This window comes from Pseudophryne corroboree, chromosome 1, assembly GCF_028390025.1.
Source record: "Pseudophryne corroboree isolate aPseCor3 chromosome 1, aPseCor3.hap2, whole genome shotgun sequence".
NCBI classification, from domain to species: domain Eukaryota; kingdom Metazoa; phylum Chordata; class Amphibia; order Anura; family Myobatrachidae; genus Pseudophryne; species Pseudophryne corroboree.
Window position 1 is genome coordinate 1,186,958,824 of NC_086444.1, and position 26,188 is coordinate 1,186,985,011.

Below are 26,188 nucleotides of genomic sequence, written 5' to 3' on the forward strand. Positions count from 1 at the left end.
GTGATAAATTGTAAACGATGGTGTTCCTCCAACCCCTGTAAGGAAAGAATTAATCCTGAAAGGAAGAGGAGGGAAAAAGGTGTATGAGTCTGTGAGAACTCAGCTCACAGATCTTGAGAGTATAACAAATAAACACCTATCCATTATAGCTGTTATAAATCCATAACATCACTTAAATCAATTGTTGCAATGTAAGGGTAAGAATATAATAGCCGCTTAATTAACTTTATTCACACTGGAGCCAAACATAGCATTGTATATTGTTTATTTAGGAGAAAAGAAGAGTCCTCATTGTTATGCAACAAAGTATGCTAATAGTAACATTGTAAATCATATATGACCAACAATAAGGTAGCTTATAAGTTCAGAAAAGTATAGAATCAGAATGTCACGGCTTGATGTATTCAGCCGTGCTTAATAGACTTTATGCAAAGTCTAAACAGAGCTATACATTGTTAGGTATTTGCTTCTCAACCGTAGCAATATCTTCAAACAAACGGCAATGAGAGCCTTGATTTTTACACATATATATACCATTTGTTAGCATTCAAAAAGAAAAGAGAAAAGACCCCGTTCCGTTGCCCCTGGAAACACCTGCTGCCTTCCCATGTGTGCACTAAGGCCCAGTGAATGAGAGGTGAGAGTATTAATAACCCTGGGTGGTAGCGGGTAGAAGAAAGAGAAGAGAGTTTCTACTTTCGAGCGTTCATGTATTCTGGGACCCTGGTGATAAATTTATCATTGCAGGGCTGCAGGTACAGTACTTGCTCGATGAGAGAACACTGAAATACCTTACAGCATCTCTGTATAGTTCCAGCGTGTGGCTGTTCAATTGGCTAGTAGTAAATGACAGGTAGCATCTCCCTGTATGACGGGTTATCCAGCTCCGGCTGAGCACATACACGTGGCGGGAGTCCGGCACTAGTGGCTGCAGAGTGCAGCGTCTCCTTATCTGCCGGGTCTCCGGCTACTAATCCCCTCTCGTTGTGAATGTCAGGCGGCCGGTAATTAAGTCTGGTGACGTGGTAAACAGGCTGGTCTCTCTGTACAACGGGTTTACCGGCTCCGGCAAAGCGCATGCACACGGCGGTAGTCCGGCACTAGTGGCTGCAGGGTACAGTGTCTCCTATTCCTATTCCCCGCTCGTGTGTGACCGGCGGCCGGTGATTACGTCAAATGACGTGACGGACAGGCTGAACGTACGTTTCACCCTCTCTGGGGCTTGATCACCATATGCCTGCATGCTGTCAGATTCTATCAGTATTTAAACCTACACCGACCAATCCCATATATGATTGGTGGGTGAGTGACATATCAGACAACCAATCGTTTAAAGATATCCTATAGAGATTCCAATTGTCCAATCCTGGTACCAATTAAATAATTAAATAAAGGTCAATTAAACATTCGTCAGTGTTGGTCGTTCTGTAGATATAAGGTGATTATATTAACTAGACTGATAGAGATTTTTTCAACTATTATAAGCAATCCTGTTGTCCAAGAAAATTAGAGATGAATTGAACTGAAGGTTAGCAGAATCTAACCATTTAAATGAAAGAATTATGAAAATATTGAAACTAAAAATAAATAAAAATTAACAAAAAGGAAGGGAATTAACAAAAAAAAGGGGAAGGGAGTATATATTGACTAAGTCATGAAGAAATATAAACATTTTTATTTAAAAAATATATTATGAAAAAGTATGATATAAGAAAAATCTTCAATAGTAATGTACGTGCAATAAGGAGTCTAAAATATAACTATTAGGGTCGATAATTACTCATGTGGTTATTGAGCCTCATACTGTAAGGAGACATATGTTATTGAAACTGGTTATGTGTAAGCAGTAGGAGGGGTATTATTTAAATATTATTATCCTAGAATAGGGGTTTTTAGAAGAATGACACAAGTGTGCTCATCAGATATGTTTCTAACACTCTATTTCATAATAATAGACAGACTATGATACAAAATTGTGGAAAAATTACCATTAATAAAGAATTTAATGTAATTCTAGCTAAAAAATTAGAGCTGTAAGAGGACTGTCAATCTTAATTTATGTGAAAGAAGGGGAAGGGATTAGGGATAATGTTCTTTGGTGGATTACTGGGAGAGGAAACCACACAGATAGAATATCGGATGAAATACATAATAAATGCTCAGGAGGTCAAGAAGGCCCTATAATTAATATTCTCATTTAATCCTTTGGGGGATATTGTACCGAGTTTAAAGATCCATTGGCTCTCTCTCCTAAGGAGTTCCTTCTGTATGTCACCACCCCTTATCCCTAAGCGGACCTGTTCTAGTCCAAAAACTCGTAGACATTCTGAAGAGCCCTGATGTACCAAGGAAAAATGTCTGGCTACTGTAGTGAGAGACTTAAATGCTTTTCGATCCCGTTCGGCATTTCTGATTGTACCTATGTGTTCCAGGATGCGTTGCTTCAGCATCCTGGAGGTCATACCCACATAGTAGATCCTGCATGTGCATGTAATGCAGTATATAACGTTCTTTGTCCTACAATTGAAGAAGTCTGTAATGGGGTGCTCTGTTCCATATTTATCCTCAATCATGGTTCGTGATTGGATATGTTTGCAAATTTTACAACCACCGCATGGGAAACTTCCTCATGCAGATGGTTTCTTTTGAGGTTTATCTTCATAATGGTTCTTCACCAATTTATCCTTTAGGCTAGATGAACGTCTCCAACTCATAGAGACTTTGTCTTTAAGAGCTTTGTCTAGGTCATCGTCTGAGCGGAGTATCGCCCAGTGGCTCTGAATGATGTTCTTGATTTCTCCCCACTCAGCACAGAAGTTGCCGACAAATCTGTTCTCCTTATCATCCTCCCTGTTCTTCTTGTCCCTGAAAATAAGTGTATCTCTTTCTACGTGCTCAACTTCCCTCCTAGCCTTCTTGATCTGTCTATGACTATATCCCCTATTCCTAAGCCTCTGAGTAAGTTCGTTACCTTGAATATGAAGGATCTCTTTGTCGGAACAGTTTCTCTTCAATCTTAGAAACTCCCCTTTAGGGATATTATTCACATTAGGTGGGAAGTGGGAGCTGGATCGGTGTAACAATTCATTTGTAGATGTTGGTTTCCGGAAGAGTTCTGTAGCCAAATAGCCATCTTCTGAGCGGTATATAGATAGGTCCAAAAAGGAAACTCTATCTTTGCTAGCTACATAGGTGAACTTGAGGTTCAGGTTATTTATATGTAAATCCTGAATGAATTTCTCAAAAGATACCTCATTACCATCCCAGATGAGGAGGATGTCATCTATGTAGCGCAGCCACATGAAGATGTGCATTGTATGATGGTCGTTTTTCTCATGGAAAACAAATTCACATTCCCACCACCCCATGAAGAGGTTTGCATATGTGGGGGCACAAGCCGCCCCCATCGCCGTGCCCCTTGTTTGTACAAAGAATCTGTTGTTGAATGTGAAGTAATTATTGTATAATACAAAGCGAAGGAGATCAAGAAGGAATGAATGAAAATCACTGGTACCCTCTATATCGAGGAAATATTTAATAGCACAGATTCTGTCCTCATGGTCTATTGAAGTGTACAAAGACTCCACATCCATGTTAATCAATAATTGGGTATCCTCTAGTTTGACGTCGTGGATCTTTTTCAGTACGTCAGTGGTGTCTTGGACGTAGGACGGTACAGTAACCACGTGATGTCTGAGGTGGATGTCAATGAAAGTACTTGCTTGCTCTAGAAGACCACTAGGAATTTTTCTGGAGGTCCGTTATTTTACTTTTAGGAATGGCTTGGTTCCCCTTGTCCTTTGTCTCCCCTTACCCTCATGTTGTTCCCTTCTGTTTTCTTCACTTTTCTCTCTCTGGCATTCGCTTGCAACTACCACTTGAAGACCACTTTAATGTCTCTTATCATAGGCTCTCTTAATATTAGGGGTATCCATACACCGGTTAAGCGTCGTAAACTCTTCACCTATCTTAACAAGTGTTGATCTTATATGTTTGCAGGAAACCCATTTGATGCCGGATGAAGTGAAAAAGCTTCAAATTATGAACTGGTCCTTTTTAGGTTCAGCGTCCTTCAATACTAAATCATGTGGTGTGGCAGTACTAGTAAAAAAGGCTTTGAATATACAGGTGACCTCCGTCTTTGCTGACCCGCTTGGTAGATACTTGACCCTATCCCTTTCCCAAGCTGGCACCACCTTCACTGTCTGTAATGTTTATGCCCCTACTCAATATAAAAAATCCTTTTTTGTTGAGCTCCTCACACATCTACATACCTATGACATGTCCTCCTTGATAGTATGTGGAGATCTAAACGTAATATCTTCTCAATATCTGGATAGATCCCCCCCCCAGGCGAAACACTCCTCTCCCTAGATCGGTAGTTCCTTATCTCAGCAAAGATCTTAACTTAATAGATTCTTGGAGAGCTCTCAATTCTACGGAGAGGGATTTTACTTGCTTATCACTAACCCACAATACTTGGTCCAGGATAGACTATATACTACTTGCTGAATCCCTGTTTCCCTCCCTGACCTCGGTAGAGATTGAACCCCCCCCTTTTATCAGATCACGCGTTGATCACTGCGAAATTAGTTCTGGGAAAATCTAAAACTGCTCCTCCGATGTGGAGATTCCCCTCTGACATGTTACAGTCCCAGGGTCTAAAATAGAAGCTTCTAACTGCATGGAATAACTATGCGGAAATTAATGCATCCCATTCCTCTTCTAACCCCCCTCTTTTTTGGCAAACGGCCAAGTCGGTCTTCGAGGTGAACTAATAGCCTTTGTCACAAATACCAAATGACAACATAAACAAGAGTATTTGCAGTTGCAAGTGAATCTCTCTAATGCTTTCCAAATGTTCAAGATGCACCCTTCACCTGCACACAAAACTGCTTACCTTGAAACTAAACTAACTTATAATGAATTTCTACAAACTTCAGGAGACAAATACCTTTTTAATGTACATTCCAAATTTTATAAGTTTTGGAATAAAGTTGGGAGACTCCTAACAATTATTCACCCTTTGTTACATCCAGATGGCTCCAAGACTGACTCTGAATCACAGATAGTCCAAACTATGAAATGTTTCTACCAGTCTCTGTACTCAGCCCCGGGAGTGGTTCCAGAGGAGTCATTAGAGAATTCTACCTCAACCCTCTATCCTCCTCCCTCTTCTTCACCCCCTACCTCTTCTCTCTCTTCTTCCTATTTGAATTCCTTGACCTTACCGCAAGTGCCAGAAACATTAATGGTGAACCTGTTAAACCCCATCACCCCTGAGGAGATTTCTTGGGCTATCGGAAAGTTGAAACTAGCCTCGGGGCCAGGCCCTGATGGATTTTCAAATGAATTTTACAAAATATTGTCTCCACAGATAGCACGGCCGCTGGCGGACACTTTCAACTTTATAATAGACCAACAATCTCTCCCTATGTACTTTTCTGATGCTATTATAAAGGTCATCCCCAAACCTGGACGAGACCTCAGTCTCCCTGGTTCATATAGACCAATCTCTCTGCTAAATGTGGATTACAAAATATTGACAAAAATATTGGCAGAGAGATTGAAGCCTATATTGCCTCTCTTGATCAACTCAGACCAGACAGGATTTATCACCGGCAGACATTCTGAACTGAACGTGCGGAGAGTGTTAGCGGCCATTCAGCAAACTTCTTCGCTGTCTGACGCTTCCTCTCCCAACATGGTGATTACGTTAGACGCAGAAAAAGCTTTTGATTTAGTGTTATGGCCCCATCTTTTTCAAACTTTACATAATTTTGGTTTCCCCCCTCATTTTATACAGATAATTCGTGCGTTATATGCCTCCCCCAAATCACTAGTATCATGCAATGGCCTTCTAACTTCCCCCTTCCAGCTTCATAGAGGCACACTCCAAGAATGCCCTTTATCCCCTCTCCTCTTTGCTCTAGCTGTTGAACCCCTTGCTGTTGCTATATGTAGCTCCCCTCTTATACATGGAATTTGCATACATTCTCTCGAACTGAAGATAGCTCTATTTGCTGATGATACACTTATTTTCCTCTCCAAACCCTCACACTCTTTACCTGCCCTGCTTCACCTTCTTGACTCCTTTGGAACTCCCTCGGGGTTCAAAGTCAACTTGACAAAATCTGAAATAATGCTGCTCGGGGGAGCCGCCCCAGATTTTATTGGCAAAAATGATATCCCTTTTAGATTAGCTTCCTCCCACTTCCCCTATCTAGGTGTACAAATTTCCTCGGATCTAGCTAAATTATACTCCCTAAATTTTTCCCCCATTATATCCAACATAGCAACAAAACTGGAATCATGGAAGGAGTTGCCGGTCTCTTTACTAGGCAGACTTGCCATAATCCAGTCGATCATCCTCCCGAAGCTTTACTACTGCATGCAAATGATTCCATTGGCATTACACAAGTCAGATATTGCTAGGGTAGAACATTTGTTTTGGAAATTCATATGGCAAGGCAAAAGGCCCAGGATTGCTAAAATTAAACGTATTACACCACGGGCAAATGGGGGAATGGGATGCCCGGATTTACATAATTATTCCTTAGCTACCTTTTTTTAGATATATTAGTGACTGGATTCTGAACAATTCCACCTATACAGATTCTACCCTGGACCAAGCTATTTTTTACCCATATTCCCCTGGAGCCCTGATTCAGACCAAATTATCGAATATTCCTACCCAAATAAAATCGCATATTTTATTTAGAGATACATACGCTGCCTGGGTTTCTTTGAACAAAATTTGTCATAGGAATCCCTGCATTTCTCATTTCCTCCCCTTATGGGGTAATCCTTCCTTTTCTCCGTCCTTGACTAACTCGCTATTCTATTACTGGAAATCTAGAGGACTGGACACCTCATATAAGGATTTGATCCCGGAGGAACTATTTACCCATTTTTAGACATTTCCAAATGCTTTGAACTGCCTTACACTCATAGATTTATGTATTTTCAAGTTAGACACTACCTAAATAGTGTTAGAATAGACTGGGCTACTAGACATCCCATGCCAATTTTCCCCTCACAATTTATATATATTGATATTCTACTTGAATTTCTGCTAAATAAAACCTACAAGGTAAAGTACATGTATACAATACTTTTGAAAGCCTGTTGCAGCACTCACCCTCAATGGATGGCTTTGGTACAAAAATGGGCATCAGATATTCCATCTGTTACTCAGATTAGTGATGTATTTTCTCTACATGCTCTTTCACTGAAAACTCTACAGTCCAGCTATCTTCAGGAGGTGTATATCCGAACTCTTCATAGGGCTTATATAACACCAAGTCAAAGGCGCCACATGGTTCTTGAGGAAAAAGGTTATTGTCTGAAATGCAGGACCATGATAGCAGATTATTCCCACTGCATGTGGAATTGCTATAAGTTGAAATGCTTCTGGTCCATGATAATTGTTTATGTCAACTCACTTTTTCACACCAAGTTAACCTTTGATCCGCTTGCATGCATGGGGCTCCACTTTTCTGTTTGGATTGCACAGAAATTGGAGATACCTGCCTTTCCCTTACTTATTACGAAAATGTATTTTGGCCCACTGGACTAAAAAAACGGCTCCCCAGTTGGGTGCAGTGAAACAGAAACTTCTCCAAATATTGCCCTTTGAGCGTAAATATGCTAGATTGAAAGCGCAATCCGGTGTTCATAAATTTTATCAAAAATGGATGCCTTTTATTACTACCCTAGACATGCACATGCAAAATCATATTATGATGGTTTTTGAACAAGCACACCCTATACCTAAGCTTAATTCAATGCACTGTTGTGGTCTTAATACTGTTTGATTTTTACTGATACTCAGGTTGGCCAATGTGCCAGATTGATTTCTTTCCTTTCTTCCCTCTTTTTTCTTTCTATTCTTTCTACTCTTATCCCACATTCCCTTAATGTCTGTTTTGTGACTAGGATAGTTCCCTTTTTGGATTTTTCTCATTTTGTAGGTGACTTCATTGATGTATGTATAACTATGATTCTATTTAATCTTGCTTCCGATACACTAAAGTCTTGCTGAGACACACTCAGTCCAACCTAGCTCATTTTCCCCTATCAAATTATATGTAATTTATCTTGTTAGAAAAACGTTATCGAACCAGCGCTCCAACACAGCAGTGCTGCAGACTCCGCTGAAGTGGTCACCCCCACTTCCAAAGGAACTTTTAGACAATGTACAAAATGCAGATATGCGCACCCTGGGGTGTTGCAGGATAATTATGTGTTCTGTGGAGAACGTTCAATGTTCAGATGTTCAAATCCTTCCCTTTTGAATTAGAACAGAATTCCTCCTTTTTCCCAAGTCTGGCTGGCCGTCACTGCAATGACGGCCAGCCAGACTTGTGAAAAAGGAGGAATTCTGTTCTAATTCAAAAGGGAAGGATTTGAACATCTGAACATTGAACATTCTCCACAGAACACATAATTATCCTGCAACACCCCAGGGTGCGCATATCTGCATTTTGTACATTGTCTATATGTAATATATGACTACGATTGTTTGACTAATATGTTTCCTATCTGATAGTATGTACCGTATGGATTGATTTGTTAATGTCAACTATATTTTGTTTATGTCACTTATAATTTGAATTTTGACTGCTGTCTTTGTCTTGATATTTCTTGAAAATCTTTAATAAAAATTATATATAAAAAAAAAATACAAATGTGACATGCATCCAACAGCCTCCATTAATGAAGCAGGTTTTTGACAGTTAATAGAGATCAGTTGTACTCGCTACCAAATTCATTCTTGGTTCCCCTTTACTAGACAAGCAATTCCTTGCCTGTACCAAGACTCTAAAACAACTCTAATTATTGGCCTACAGAATGTAATTGTACCTATTTTTAACTTTACCAAAAATATGTGGACAAGTGGAATAGGGCAAACTCAAGATTAATGACTGTGATAACCTAATGGGCATGTGAATCATCTTCAGCAGCAGCTTCTAACAAACATCTACAGCTCATTCAGAGACAAGTTACTGTATCAGGGGCATTTCTACAGAGGAGGGGACCCGTGTGCACCTCCACATGGGCCCCCTCCTCTGAACAGTGCTGTAGAGTCCGTCATTGTGCCGGAGTCTACTGTGCATGCGCAGGTCTCCAGAAACATGTTGCTCACCATGATCCAGAGAGCAATTTGACTACTGCACATGCACGGCAGCCATTTTGGTGGTGATTTCCCCTGCGAATGCTGAGCATGCTGCTGGACTCCGGTAAGGTAAGTATTTAAATGGTTGCAATGTGTGTGCTGTTGGCCACCCTGGACCCAGGGGCCCGTGTGACCCGCACACATTGCACCCATTATAGAAAAGCCAATGTACTGTATGCTTTGTGTCACCGGTGTCACTAAGAGTCATACCACTGACAACCTCTTAGAACAACTAAGGGCTGTCATAACAAAATGGCTTACCCTGCTTGGATTTGTGATAAAACACCAACAATATTGTGACAGCATTACAGCTGAGTGAATTACAATACAAGCAATGTTTTGCTTACACAATCAACTCGGTGGTACAGAGTTATTTAAGAAATGCCAGGGAATTGTAGGAGATGCTGTCTGTGGCCTGGAAAAAAAAGGGACATCTGAAGCAAGAGGTACTGTAGTAACAAGGTGGAATTCCAGCATTTTACGTGCTTTAGCTGATGGAGGAACAGCAAAAAGCCATCCAAAGCTACACAAAAAAATAACATTGGAAGAGGAGGGGAAATGTACCTTACTGCAGCACAGCAAGGTGCTGAAAGCATTCAAAGCAGTCAACTGGGAAGTGAAATCAGACACTTCCAACTTGAGTAAGGTGATTCTCCTAATTAGACTTTAGGAAAAGCAGTCTGAGAAATTGAAGGAGGATAGGAAACAAAGTGATTCCAATAAGTATGTTTGACTTGTGCTGTAGATCAAGACCTTTATTCACTACATCAATATCCAAGAGTTGTCTATACCTTGAAATTGGATCGCTATATTATAGCGACTGTTCCTGATCCTACTGTAGGTTTAAGTCATGTATCATGTCTTTCTTTCCAACTGAACCAGATCTTAAGAGATGCAAAGATCTCCTTGTGAGCAATTTGGCAGATCAAATGGAACATAGCACAACATCTTCTCCTTCAGTTTTTCCAGCAATTGCTGTTGCCAGGGAAAAAAACTCAGCAAGACAACCAGTGGTAATGAAAATGACATCTTGAAACTAGTGTACAGCTGTAAGATTAGTTGCCTTAAGCCTATTAGTAGATTGTTTTCTGGGGACCCAAACAAACCAAGCACTTAAGCCACAAGGGTCGTATTCCCTGTTGCTTAAGTGCTTTGTTTATTAAACTGTGCATGCCTTTTTTAAATATCCAACATGAGGGTGGGTGGGAGAGACCAAGAATAATTCCATCTTGCACCACTTTTGTTTTTGTTATGGGCTGCATTTTTGGGTGACATTGGGAATGGTCCTATTATTTTAATGTCTTTTTGCCACTAGGCATTACCTTACATATAATAAATATTTATTAAGTTCAGTCTCTGCCTTAGTCTTTCACATAGTTACATACCACCTGAGCTGGATTTAGGATGGGCCCTGGGGGTTAGGACCTTTTTTCTAAAAGGGATCACCACCACAGATCAGACCTCCAATCTGCAGCGATGCACTCCTGGAGTCTCCCCATAGAAGTACAGGACAGCTGAGTGACGGCTCAGATGTCCAATGGTGTGTAGAGTAGCAGTCATTGGATAAGCTGCAGAGATGAAGTGTGGAGCCAGCGGAGCATGCATGCTTGAACAAGCTCTTGCTCTCCTGTGTCACCAGCAGCCCCTGCCAATAGCAGAGCAAAAATTAAGCTGGCTGTATTGTTTTTTTTATCATCCTGCTAGCTGTTAAATTGGAATTTTTAGCCCTGTGTAGGGTTTTTAATGTGTGTGTACATATGTGAATGTATTTATTTATGTTGTGATGTCCACACTCACTGTTTCCACTTTACATGTGGTGGTGCTCCATAAAGGGTTGCAAGGCAAATTAATAAACAAATACAGATGTAGGCACTCACCACAATTTCACCATCACAATTTTATTGTAGCTCACAGGTACTTCATCCCTGAAGATAGCGTCTCACGATTATGTTGACATTTCGGTCCCTTCTTGACCTTTGTCAAGACCAATAGCACACATTCAGGTAGTCATCCTGGAGCCCATCTGAATGTGTGTTGTTGGACTTGACAAAGGTCCAGAAGGGACCGAAATGTCGAAATAATAATGAGATGCTATCTCCAAGGATGAAGTACCTGTGAGTTACAATAAAACTGTGATGGTTAAATTGTGGTGAGTGCCTATACCTGTAGCATTTCTATATATATATATATATATATATATATATATATATATATGTTTTTGTGTGTTTGACACACACACATACACAAATATATGTATATTTATATATATATATATGCAAAGAAATATGCTGTGCAGAGTCCATACAGGTCCTTATTATGGCTTCCAAAGCAAGTTCTTTGTCCCTAATATAGATGTTTAGTGCTGCCTCCTCTGGTTTCAACCTTACCACAGGTTCATTGGACATATGTATAATACAGATATGTGTGTGCTATATAAATAACTGCTAATAACTGCTAATAATAATAAGTGAAGACATGAGAATGCAGCTGTGCAATGGGCACTACCTATGCGCTGAGCTTTGCAAATTTATATTTATGTAAATGGGAATGTGAGGTTATTTTTAATAATAATCCTTTTAAGAGTCATATTGTAAAATGTACAAGATTCATAGACAATATCCTACTAATATGGAAAGGAAATAAAAACCAATTTGAAGGGTTTATGATCTATTTGAATAGTAATACATATAACTTGAGATTTACCTCACATTTCTAGAAAAATATAATTGAAATTTTAGACCTACCTCTAGATACAAGTTTGTGGAGTCCTGGCAATAAAATTAACACATATACATATATAAAAAAAAGTGGCAAGTAACAATTACATACATTTTGAAAAAAATGGGTGACTAATATCCCATATTCTTAATTTATTCGGTTAAAATGGAACTGTGGAGATGTTTCTTTGTATGAGAAACAGGTTTATCTGTATAGAGAATGTTTTTTTGAAAATAAGTACCCTAAATAATTGATAGATAGATGTAAAGAGAGAACAGATAAACTAGATAGAAAAAGCTTCTGGTATATAAAGAGAAGAAAAGGAAAATTGATAAACCATTTGTTCCTTTTACTGCAGGTTATAATGTTATAGGTAAAAATATAAAGAACATATTGAAGAACATTGGGATGTATAAAGTCTGGATCCGCTGCTAAAAGGAGTTTTACCTGAACTTCCATGTGTTATCTATAGAAAAGCAAGAACTTTGAAATATATACTTGTCCCAAGTAACTTACCTCTTGTGAACGAGTCAAAATGGTTGAGTAGTATTAATGGAAGTTTTCCCTGTAACCACTGTAAAATAGGTCACTTTATGCATAAGGATTGAAAAAAGGTTTGGAGTATAGATAAGACAAAATCATGGGACATCAAAAGTTTTATTACCTGCCAGACAAAATGTATAGTTTACTTATTATAATGTGAATGTGGAGCTCGCTATGTGGGAAAGACTAAACATCAACTGAAAATAAGAATATTAGAGCATACACGCAGCATAGTCAATAAAGTTAATAATCGTAGTGTCCCTAGACATTTTCAAGTTGTGGAGGGGGTAATTTAAATAAATTCAGCTTCAGAGCTATTAAACATGTGGACCTGGATGATAGGGGTGGAGATGTTTTAAATAGATTAAGTAGGAGGGAGACTGATTGGATCCATACTTTGAAAACTATGAATCCGGATGGTTTGAATGAAAATTATGATATCACCCCTTTCTTGCACTAGACACGGATGTATGACATTTTTGGTTGGCAGAGCAATGTTGTCTGAACCATAGGTTACTTTGCACTGCCTTAAGGTGAATGTCAGAAACCGGTGAAAGTGTAGAATGTGTTGTCCTAACTTGAAGTTCAAAATGATGGGAAGTATTATATGGTGATTAAAGAGCTGCTGATTGAAGGGCTAGGGAGTCTCAATAAATATTATTTGTGTATATTGTCTTTTTTTCAGTCTGTTTTTAGAAAGTTTTTTTATTGAATAAAAAGTATTTTACTGAATAAAATGTATCTTTGTACATCAAGAGAGCAGTATCAATATAAACAGCCTAAGTGGTTAGGTTTATTGCAAGGTTTGGTAATTATATGTTATAATATATATGTATGTAATGATGGGGTTAATAGATTGCTGGTTAAATGAGCTATGTATTATATACTATAGAATGTGGATGTAATATATGCTACCGCATCCGCTGGTAAATGATAAATATGTATGTATTTTTAATTGTGACTTTTATGAAATGTAGTTTTAATAGTTAATGAACTTGTTTTATACTAATGGGTTAAATAATGTATCAATGTGCTAATTTGCATAATAGATTGAAATGATCACAAATACTGAGCAGTTGCTAGCTTGGCCACACACCCCTGATGAAGTCTAATGATGAAACCGGTTTGGCGTGGCCTGTGGACTGTAGCTGACATACATCATAGTCTGTGTCCGTGGAGAGAGGAGATCTGAGACCAGGAAATGATTTAATGCACTGCAGACAAGCATTCTTCTTGCAGGAGACCTGGAGCTGGTGCCGCTACTGCTACCAGCCATACAGAATTTACATTGTGAGCCATCCGGAGGTATCACAGGAAGAGACTGAGGCTGATGATTTCTTTCATAGATGTATGTGAACCTTTTACTTTGTCATTAAATCATTGATACTTTTATACTCACCTGGTGCCTACTGCACCCCTCACTTTCTGTCTTAGTCTTTATGACAGAAAGTGAGTCTTTATCAAGTTCTTGATAAGGGTGGAGACACCAAAACATTGAGCCTGATTTGAACCGACTCACTCTGATATTTCTTTAGCAAGTACCCAAATGGATGATTTGAATCATAAGTTTGTTATAAGGGGATATCCCCTTAAGAAACTATTGGCTACTAAAGAATCAGTGCTACGGCTAGATAGGGAAGTCCTGCTTTTAAAAACCAATAAAAAAATAGTAGATAATAAACTCCCCTGGATGAACATATATAACCAGTTATTACCTTCTATTAGAATTGCTAAATCTATATTGATTCTAATATCATCGGACAGTTTTTACAGTTTACGGATACTGAGTTGATGCCATATTATTCACGTGGCAGAAATCTTCAGGGCAGATGTTACTATTAGAGATAATATGCCCAAACACTTTTTGTCCATTAATAAAACAAGATGTTTTCAATGTCAATGTACCAACTGTTGCTTCCTCCTAATGGGTGATGAATTTTCTCACCCCCATACTGGGAAGAAATATAAGACAAAATACCATCTTACAAGTAACAGTACTAATGCGATATATCAAATCGTATGTCCTTGTGGGCCCTCATATGTGGGTCTGGTCATCATTCTATTAAAGCTGCATTATTAAGTGGGACAAGCGACCAACCTGTCGCACGTCACTTTGTGGAAGCACGGCATAATCTTGCTTCCTTGAGGCATAGAATGATAGACCATATTCCATTGCCCGTGAGAGGAGGGGATCACAATTTAATGTTACTTACATGTGAAGCACGGTGGATCCACCGTTTGGATGTGATTTCACCTAGAGGTCTTAATGAAAACCTTTCTCTTTCATATTTCTAACATTTTATTTAACAGTACTGGCATGGAGTCGGCAGGCTCCCTTGGCTCACAGGACATGACGGGGTGTCAGAACCTTAATATACCCCAAAATGAGACGTTTGGCTTTACCTGTGAACAAGTTGATGAGATCTTGTTCAATGAGAAAGTTCCTGGCCAGGATTCTAAGGACAGCATTGAGGACATTTACTTCCAATTATTTAAGTTGAAACGCTGTGAGATAGACTACATGCTGCACGCCTCTTCATTATCAGATTACTACAGAGAAAGGAAAGTGCTCCGGGGTTTCCGATGTAAGAACACACCTACGATTGGACGAAATAATCCAGATTTTGTCAGAAAGTGTGTCGGTATTCTAAACCGATGCGCATTGGATTTAATGGTCCTTGTCATCGACGAATCACGACGTGAATTAGAACGTGCTCGTACGAAGATTAAAACACTGGAGAAAGAGTCTAAAAAACTGCTCAATGATCCGGTGAACCTGAGCTGGATCACCAAATTACAACATAATTGTGATCAATACCGGAAAGATCTTGTCAAATTTAAAAGGAACAAGAAATCCACAGTCAACAATGACTATGAGCAAAATACGGTGTATCGGTGGTTATCCGGAGGTAATAAGAATGAGTGGCGTGGAACTTAACGTAACCAGAGATGGAGACCATGGAATAGGAATCGTCATAATCCTGGTACCCCTGTGAGTAACAGCGATAGTGAATTCTTTGTATCTGACTCCGATGATCCCAGCACAAGCACAAGTGTCCCTTTAGGACAGGCTGCAGCAAGGTCATTGCCTCAGGACGACCTGCCATACGCAGGGGTGGCCAAAACCAAAGGGGCAAGAAACATGGACAAAAGGATGATACGTTGATCTTTAATCTATCTGCTTACGGATGCCGAAATAAGTGTATTACAAAAGGGCTTGTCTTTTGTGCCAACAAATCTACATGATGATTTCGGGTGGAAGCAAGACCAGCACAAATTGGCACGTAAACTACGCCTTAAAGAATACTATCAGCATAAACCGAGCACCTTGGTTACTTCTGGCCTGGATGGCTTTATTCAATCTTGTTCAAGATCCTCGTTTGATCCAGTATCTGGTAACCCCTCGATTAAAACCTTCAATAGGTTATTGGATGAATCAGTATCGAAGTTTGTGGCAGCACCAGCTAAGATACAATTCAATCTGTCCAAGGATGAGTCTGCTGCACTTAAGGATTTGACAAAATATGAGGATATTACGATAAGGCCCGCCGACAAAGGTGGAGCCATAGTTGTCCAAAATCTAGACGACTATAAGAGAGAAATAGAGCATCAGCTGGCTGATACGAATGTGTAAGTGCAACTACCCTATGATCCTACCAAGGACTATCAACATGAGCTGAGTGAAATTCTAGACTCTGCATTACAGGATGGCCTGATTACATCGGCTTTACACAAGATTCTAATTAAGAAATTTCCCCGGATTCCGGTGTTGTATACGTTGCCCAAGTTGCACAAGGACAGTGTCAACCCCCCTGGGAGGCCGATTATAGCTGCTCAAGACTCTCTTTTTCAATATATTGCGAAATTGCTGGACTTCATCTTACAGCCTTTATTACCTCTTAAGAAAGCCTTCCTCAAGGACACTACGAGCTTTATAAAACTACTGCTGGACCTCCAGTCTGTACCGGATGGCATGATCATGTGCTGTTTAGATGTTTGTAGCCTTTACACCTCCATAAAACATGTGGATGGTGTGGAGGCTATGCGTTTATTTCTTGTTGACTTTCTTGATCCAGAAATTTTTTGTCATGATTTGTTTTTGCAGTTACTCAAATTAACTTTGTTTAGAAATTACTTTCTGTTTGACAGTAAGTTTTTTTTGCAACAGCGTGGATGTGCGATGGGGTCTCCTGTGGCACCTTCATACGCAAATATTTTTATGTTTAACCTTGAAGAACAGATGTTTCTTAATCGTACTGATGTGAGTCGGAACATTCTGCTTTACTCCCGGTACATAGATGATATTTTAATTCTGTGGACCGGGGGTTTGGCAGAATTTGAGAATCTAATGCTGGAAGTCAATAGTATGGACTCATCTATCAAGTTCACATATACTTGCAGTTCTGAGGTTATGCATTTTTTAGATGTAGAGGTCAGGATTAATAATGGTATGATTGGCACTGACATTTATTTCAAGGATGTTGAAAGGAATACCTTTCTGAAGGCGGATAGTCATCATCCAGTGGCTTTAAAACAGGGTTTGCCTCTCTCCCAAATGATGTGCATTGCAAGAGTAGTAAGTGACCCAATGGTGATCTCTTCTAGGTTAGACGACCTCATTGTTAAGTTAATTGCACGAGGGTATGACTCTAAACTGTTGCGCACGCAGAAGGATAAGGCACTGAGCATGCCTCGATCTCAGCTATTGTAACCTACTATGCGACATAGAGAGAATACTATCCCCTGGGTCAGTACCTACACAGTAGCAAGTCCTATTATTAAATGAGCTACACAAGCTCTATGGCCTATTCTTAAGACAGATAGGGATCTTGCATGTTTTAGTAATATTAGACCTATGGCTGCTTTCAAACGAGGTCGGAGCCTCAAGGATAGGCTTGTCAAATCTGATATTTCGGGGATGGGTAAAACTATTGGATCCAATATTTATGTTAAACCCCCTGGGTGCTACAGCTGTAGTAACTGTACTACGTGCAAATACATGATCGCCTGTAAGAGATTTCAACATCCCCATTTAGACAAATTTTATGACATTCGTCATGTTTTGACATGTAGATCTAATTTTGTGGTTTACGTGATTTGCTGCCCTTGTGGCCTATATTACGTAGGTCAGACAACTAGGCCTTTTAGAGATAGGATGGCGTTACATCGCTCTGCCATCCATTTGTCTGGAAAATATCTGGACCAACCTGTGGCACGCCATTTTAAAGAAAAGGGACATTCGTTATCCTCATTGCGACATTTCATGATCGATCATGTTCCACTGTCCCTGAGGGGGGGCGACCGCTAGAAGTTGCTATTATTGGCAGAGTCTAGATGGATCTTCCGGCTCAAGACTATGGCCCCCCCATGGTCTGAATGATAAGATCAATTGGAATAGTTTGATATAAGTTAGATCTGTCTCAGTAGTACCAATAGGATGTTCTCTTTTTTAGTTAACTAAGCGCTTAGTATCAGACCTCCTGCTCTGTGTTCTTTAAGTGATGTATTGATGCAGTGGTGTATTCTAGTAATGTATGTTCTGTCTTTGCTATAACATGCTGTTTCACTTGTTTTCAGCGCTGCTTCACGTATACATATGTGTTTAGTTGTATACGTTTTTAATATGGTATTTAGGTTATTTTTTATTGTATTCCAGATCTCCTGTTCCGCCTGCAGAGCAACAGGGATGATGCTTTCAGTATGCGCCTTCTCTGTGGAACGCAAGCCACCTGGTTGCGTTGACAACCGTGGGCAGCAGCGAGCAGGAAGTGCGTCACGCGGGGTGACTTCCGGCTGGGCGGCTCGCGGCGGGACGGTGAGACCGGGATCTTCTGCTATTTATGGTGGGTGAGTTTGTTGTCTTACTGTATGTCTTGATAAAGGGGCGTAAGCTCCGAAACGTTGATACAGGACCATTTATCTGTCTGAGTATTTTGTCCTCTCGAGTGCCTTTCATATTTCCCCTTTGGATTTCTATATATATATATATATATATATATATATATATATACAGTTATGTGGATGGACCGGCACTCCCTCTAAATGGTGCAAATGTGCCCAGGTGCCCTCTGTAGAAATGGAGTATAGTAGGGGGCTGCGTGATGAACGAAGCAGACAGCGGCACTCAGGGTCTTGTGCAGAAATACAGGTGTATTGAAATCACTCCATGAATTCCAACGTTTCGGGACACGCAGGTCCCGTTGTCAAGGTGACCTTGACAACGGGACCTGCGTGTCCCGAAACGTTGGAATTCATGGAGTGATTTCAATACACCTGTATTTCTGCACAAGACCCTGAGTGCCGCTGTCTGCTTCGTTCATCACGCAGCCCCCTACTATATATATATATATATATATATATATATGTTCAGCGCGAAGCCCGGCACTCACGGCATAAACTGGGATACTTTGTCCATTGCCTTCCGTAATAGGAGAGTGAAGCAACTCCCAATAAAACTCGTGAACGGCGGCACTCAGAAATAAAGGACAGTGCTGTGTCCTTTATTTCTGAGTGCCGCTGTTCACGAAGTTTATATATATATATATATATATATAAAAACACACATACTGTATGTATATGCACACACATATGTATGTACCGAACATGGGCTCCATCTATAAATTGGCCATCCGGAATTTTTTTCAAATGGAAAGGGGGTCGTGTAACATCTCAAACAGCAACAGAATTCGCAGAAACCTTTATTGATGCAAACAGATTTGAAATAGCAGTTATGGGTCAAAATTAGCACTTTTTGGGGGGATTTACAGGCTGAAGTGTTCTCCATAAAGGGCAGTCATTTTAGGTGTTAAACATGTTGTCCCTCTTAGTCAAAACAAATTTGAAGGCACTGGATCCAATTGTCATGCACTCACAGAAGGATTTCCGAAGAAATGTTGGCACACGCTTCTTCAATGCATTGCTGGATATGATGTCTGTTTCTTATTTTCTCCACATACACGAGTTGTTTTAAATGACCTCACAGATAAAAGTCAAGTAGCCTGAGGTCAGGCAATCTGGGTGGCCATTCCACAGAACCATATTGGCCAATACAATGACCAGTAAATTGACCATCTGACCACTAACGAACAATTGCTCTGTAGTGTGGTGGAGCCCCATTCTGTTGAAAGAAACCGGAGAAGCTGCCATCTTTATTCAGAATTGAGGGGAACATCACTTCTTGCAGCATTTTAAGGTAGCTTTGTGTATTTAGGTTTTGCTTAATGAAAAGGGATCCAATTACAGGGGTATCCCATATCACACACCACAATGTAGGCCTTTCTGGGTGCCGGTTGTTAAAGTAGGAGGTCTTTATGGGTCCCGGTTGTTAATATCTGCAGGTATGACATGGAAACTTTGTTCTCCAGACATCAAAATGACCTCAGTTCTCTCCTTTTTTTCCAAAGCCATCTTCAGTTACCTGAAACAAAGAAAGTGTTTTAACTTTTGAAACATAAGTGCTATTTTAAATATGTTTGCAGCAATAAACTTTACAGCAAATTCTGATGTTGTATAATATGTTAGACGTCCCCCTTTCCATTTGAAAAAAACTGACTTAGATTCATGATGTCCGGTTTAAAGATGACACCCATGTGTGGAACATGCCTTAAAAAATAGCCAACTTCACCCATACCTTACTGGAGTATTGAGTTTTCCCATTTCCTGCACAGTTTTTGAAACAAAAGGGTGTACTGCAACTTTTGATTCACTATATATATATATATATATATATATATGTATATTTAAATGTAACATTTTAGGGAAAACCCCTTCCTCAAGACATACCTGACAAGTGAAATAGACAAACTTACCCTCTAATGTACCCCAGAGCCAGCAGCATCATCCTTCCCATCTCTCGCCGCCACTCCCGTCTCCGGCCGCCGCCGTGCCACACTTCAAGGTCGTAGCTTGACCTGGTTGACATAGCAACCTAGGCAGCTTGCGTTCCATGCCGGGAGGCTCATCGTGCAGTCCTGGCTCAGGAGTGCTGCTAGAGGGCAAGGTTGCCACAGCAGCATGGCTCTAAACACAATTATAGAAAAACAAAAAAATTTTTTTTTAAATAACAGGTAACCAGTGTGCATCACATACATGTATAAATCATTACTAAAAGATATAAATCAATACAACAATGATCAAAAAAATTGCCACCTCAACTCAAGCCTACTATATAGCAAAAGGGTCACTGCTTCACACCCCATAGGGAATCCCTACATTAAACTATTCCTGTTAATTTTATCGTTAAGCCCCATAGGGGACATAATATTTAGTCAAAAAATCCATCTTGATTCAGCTCAAAGAAGGGCTTTCTGACAATCACTGCCCCTTAATGATAAAGGGATGTGGTCAATCATAAAGTACCTTAACATGGAAAGAGTATGACCCTTTGCTTTAAAGTGGCATGCCACGGGCTGGTCCAAATTCCAACCGGCTAGACTGATGGCAGAGCGATGCAGTGCCATCCGGTCCCTAAACGCCTAGAGGTTTGTCCAACGTAATAAAGCCCACAAGAAATGACTGCTTGCACAAAAGTAGTGGTTGTAAAATGAAGTCCAGCAGCTGAGCTATTGATTGTAGAAGTGAATTCCTGGCCAATATGATAGACCTACCGGGAGGGGATACACTGTCATTGTGGAGTTTTGCCAATGGTTTAAGCATAGGAGTTAAAGGATGTTCCTTGTACAAAATCTTCTGTAGTGCTGGTGTAAACAGACCCTCTTGGACCGCAGTATCAAGAATGGGTCTATCTTCGCGTTGATATTCCTTAGTAGGATCACTGGGCAATTTTTTATACACATTTGTTTCAGAAAATTGGCGTACAATTTTATCCCGGTAGTCGGCAATGTTTTGGACGACCACAGCTTCACCTTGTCGGCGGGCCTAATGACTATATCCTCACAGCTGGCTAAATTTCTTAGAGCAACGGTCTTACTATAGGATACATTTTTACGAATACGGCCGGCCGCTGCAGCAAATTTGCAGACAGATTCATCTAAAAGTCTGTTGAAAGTTTTGAGAGACAGATTGGATGAAGTAGGATCAAATTTAGAGCTGGGGTGTGAATGCAGAAAAGGATCCATATGCGTAGTCACAGCCGTGACTGGACGAGACTGGTAATGTTCCTTTAAATGTAATTTACATGCCAGTTTATGATGATCCCAGTGCCATTCAAATCCATCATGCATGTTTGTTGGCACAAAGGATAATCCCTTCTGCAATGCCTTCAGTTCATCCTCTGATAATGTCCTGTCAGATAAATTGAATATTAGCGTGTCTTCTTTTTGTCTGCACTTTTGACGCCTCTTGTTTTGGTCTCTGCGGCGGATGGAAGATCACTTGGGTGACTTAATTGCTGGAAATTGTGGCCTAAAGAGACATTCGTACTTGGATTACAATCATCAGAATCTGAAATCAAAAAGTCACTATTACTGTTTGGTGTGCCCTGAGCAGAGCATTTTTTTCTGCCACTGTTGTCTCTTTTGATTGCGTACTTTATTGTGAGGTTCCTCCTCATTGCCAGACAGCCAGCGATACACCCTGTTCTCATCATAATCGTTATCAACCGTGGACCGTTTATTCCTTTTGAACTTGAGTAGATCTTTCCTATATTGTTGTTCAAGTTTAGTGACCCAACTGGAATTGATGGGATCATTCAATAACTTCTTTGATTCCTTCTCCAGGTATTTCATTTTAGCCCGAGTTGAATCTAGTTCACGGCGTGCCTTGTCAATCACTACAATCATGAGATCTAACACACACCTATTCAGGATGCCAATCCATTTTATAATAAACTCGGGATTATTCCTACCGATGGTAGGGATTTTCCTACATCGAAACCCCCGTGGAATTTTCTTGTCTTTATAATATTCGTTGAGAGAGGAAGCATGAAGTAAATAATTCGTCTCACGATGTTTAAGCTTGAACAACTGAATGTATACATCTTCCATAGTGTGCTTAGCATCATAGCCTGGTACTTTCTCTTTAAGAAGAATCCCCTCTATTTGCTCTGGAGTAAAGCAAAAGGTCTCACCAGAAGGTACAATTAAACTATGGCATATTGCTGCATCTTGCGAAGCTGATGTGCCACTAGCTGGATCCATACTAATTGTAATGCACACAAGTTCCACACCAGTGAAAAAATCAAACAGCACAACCTGGCTGACTGAGACAAATAAACAGGCACAAATTTTGGTAAGTCCAATATTTAATGTTTTAGAAAAACGCTGTAGTTGCAATGCAACCTGGACTGCATGCTGATGCAACCTTAATGTACATGAATACAACTCAGCCAGCACTCAATTCAACTTACTGCAGCTTGCCCCGTTGTCATAATCCAAAAAGATACATACACCTCCAAACGTGGACAATAAGGCACTCCAGAGGCTGAATCCAGAAAAAAAGGTATATTTAAATATAACGTTTCAGGGAAAACCCCTTCCTCAAGACTTTTAGTAATGATTTATACATGTAAATCCAGGGAAAAGTGGGTAATCCAGTAGCCACAATGCTTCCAGGCAAAATCCTCAGCACACTAGCAGGAGCTGAGACTCCAGGACTAGTAGCTTTTTGAAGCCAAACTCACACTGGAGATCTCTTGCCTTCCCTTTTTAAACAACATTCCAATTTCCACCACCAAAGTCCCTCCTGATTGGAAGAGATCAACGAGGGTCTGTAAAAGAGATGAGTCATGCAGAGATCCCGCTGCTGTTCTCATGCCCCAGTGTCTGACTCAGTCCTAGGGGAGAACAATGGGATCTTGATGCAATTAATCCCTTGGTGATGGGGGAAGATAGCCAGTCACTCCCTGTTTTATCCTTTTATAGTCATATGTGACCTCAGAGGGCTCCAACTGCTCCCAGCTTCCTGCAATTAGTGTCTAGTGACTGGTCCAGCATATCACATCACACCTGGCCCTTTTTAAGAACAATAGCTACTACAACATAGTCAGAATGGACCTTGGACAGTATATTCTGTCACAATACCTCCCTCTTCTTAAATCAAGGGTGCAGGGATGGATCCTTTTCCTGGATCAGCCATGTGACCTTTACCAGGTGGAATGCTGTTTCCTTCTTCTCTCCTAGATAATCCATCAGCGTTGGTATGCTTACGGCTGTTTTTGTGAGAGATGGAGAAGTTAAAACTTTGCAAGGCAAGACTCCATCATAGTAATCGCCCATTGTCCCCAGCTGTCTTTTGTAACCAATGAAGTTGATTGTGGTCAGTCACCACCATAAGTTCTCATCCATAAATGTACGGTTGTAACTTTTTCAAGGCCCACACAATGGCCAGGCATTCTTTCTCAATGGTAGCATAAGCCACTTCCCGATCCACCAGTTTACGGGACAAATATACCACAGGGTGGTCATGGCCATCCTCCCCCACTTGGCATAACACTGCTCCCAAATCACAACCAGAGGTGTCAGTTTGAACAATGAACTTCTGGAGAGGGCTTCTTTCAGGGCCACAAATGCACTCTCACATTCAGGGGACCATGCAACCTGTCTAGAACATTTCTTTTTGGTCAGGTCAGTCAAAGGTTTGGCCAATGTGCTGTATTGGGAAACAAACCTCCTATAGTAGCCAGCTAGTCCTAAAAATGCTCTTACTTGTTTCTGATTGGAAGGTCTTGGCCAGTTTAGAATGGCTTCCACTTTAGCTGGCTCTGGTCTAATCTTACCACCTCCCACTCGGTGACCCAGATATTTGCACCTCAGCCATTCCTATTTGGCATTTATCAGGATGGATGGTTAACCCACCCTGCTGAAAATGTCTGAGGACCTCGGCCACATGTGATAGATGGTCTTCCCAGCAAGAACTAAATATAGCTATGTCATCTAGTTATGCTTGTGCAAAATCCTGACACCCTTCCAACATTACATCTACAGCTCTTTGAAAAGTGGCCAGGGCATTCTTCATGCCAAAGGGAATAGACAAAAAATGATAAAGCTCAAATGGAGTGGTAAACGCAGATTTTTCTTGGGCCTCAGAACTTAAGGGGACCTGTCAGTATCCTTTACTAAGATCTAGAGTGGTTACATAGGTTGCTCCCCCTATCTCTCCAACAACTCTTCCACCCGGGGCATGGGATATGCATCTGTGACAGTCACCTCATTCAAACGTCGGTAATCCACACAGAATCTGGTAGTCCCATCCTTCTTGGGAACTAAGACTACCCCGGCTGCCCATGGACTATTGGACTTTACAATAACCCCAAACGCCAGCATCTCATCAATCTCCCTTTTGAGGCGGCCTGCTACCTCAGGTATGACTCTGTATGGTTTTTGCCGGATGGGCTTGACCTCCCTTGTATCTACCACATGCTGAGTGAGGGTGGTGGTCCCTGGAATACATGTAAATTGCAAAGCCTGGGCCATTAACACCTCGTCCATGTCCTGACGCTGGGCAACACTAAGTTTTTTCCCATATTGGACTGCCTCCAATCCTTTGCCCTTCTTGCATTCCTCTAATAAATCAGGTAAGTGGTCTAACTCAGGAGCCTCCATGTGGGGACAACATACTACCATTGCTGCTACATTTATTTCCACATAAGCTTTGAGACGATAAATGTGGACATTTCTGACTTGTCGGCTGTCACCAACCGGTCTCTCACCTCTGCGGGTTCTGGGGTTCATCTGTTGCCAGTGCGGTTGCTCGCGGTGCTGTGCGCCCATGTGGGGACGCGGTGTGATCAGTGGCACAGGTGGCGCAGAGTCTGGGAGCTGGGAGTGCGGGGACCAAATGGCCTAAGGCACTGCGGTATGTCTGCTGTATAGGAGGTGGCCATGTTGGAGACCAAATAGATAGTACAGAGCACATGTGAAAACACCTGTGGGCAGGTGTGGGCCAATCCCGTGCGTGTGCTGCCTTTAAGTAGGCTGGGATCATGTTACTCTGGGCCAGTGCTTTGTTGTATCAACGCTGTGCTCTAGCTCTGAGCTTTCTCCGTGCATTCCTGTGTGATTCCCGTGGTCCAGATATCGCCTCCGTTCCCAGAGGCCCGTCTGCAGCCTTCACTGCTAAAGATCCACCGGCTCTCCGCTGTGCAGTCAGTTAATTGCACACCTACTGGAAATAGTTGGATTCCCAGAGTCTTGCATGAGGTTACCTTGTCTGCCTACCATACAAAGTTTGGAGGATTCCATTTCCCTCAGCTGTTCGTTTGTTCAACTCTGCATTTAACCCATTTATCACCTTGTCATCTACTACAGTTTCACAGTGATCTCCGGAACCCGCAAGTAACCCAATTCAGTACTTTATATTTGCTATGTTGTCATAACAAGGATAATTTTTCACAGTCTCTCAGTTAACTCTCAAAACTCCATTGCAAATCCTTACAGTTATTTCTTCATGTCTGAATTAACCAGTTAAACACATTCTGCAGTTCAGCATCAAAGCTTGTTTATATTTGGACAATTCAACATTTATTCATCAGCTTGTGTTTGCATATGTTTCCATGAACATTTCTTTTATTTATTTTTGAGTTTTCTCTTGCATATTATTTCTGCCATTCCTGCAATACTTCAGTATAATATGATGATTAACAACTTGTCATTTAACTATTTACTGGAATTGTTAATTTCAATAAATATATGAAACAGAACTTTCTTCGTCCTCCCTGCTTTCTTCATACCCCAGCACCTACACCTGTGGTTGGTCCCGGGTTAACGGATTCACAAAAACACCCGGACCTGACATCGGCTAGCCTTATCCAGGGCAACAATGTAATTCACTGGGCCTGACTGTTTTACCACA

At 40.8% G+C, this 26,188-nt stretch overlaps 1 long non-coding RNA gene across 1 annotated transcript in view; it reads right to left on the reverse strand.

Annotated features, from left to right (window-relative positions):
• Nucleotides 1-19,105: 19,105 nt before the first annotated feature.
• LOC135013756 (uncharacterized) overlaps nucleotides 19,106-26,188 on the reverse strand; it is a 60,351-nt gene continuing 53,268 nt past the window's right edge. The window contains exons 2-3 of the long non-coding RNA XR_010212414.1: nucleotides 20,248-20,458; nucleotides 19,106-19,856 (exon numbers count right to left, since the gene is read on the reverse strand). This is a non-coding gene — a long non-coding RNA (uncharacterized LOC135013756). The remainder of the gene's footprint in view (nucleotides 19,857-20,247; nucleotides 20,459-26,188) is intronic.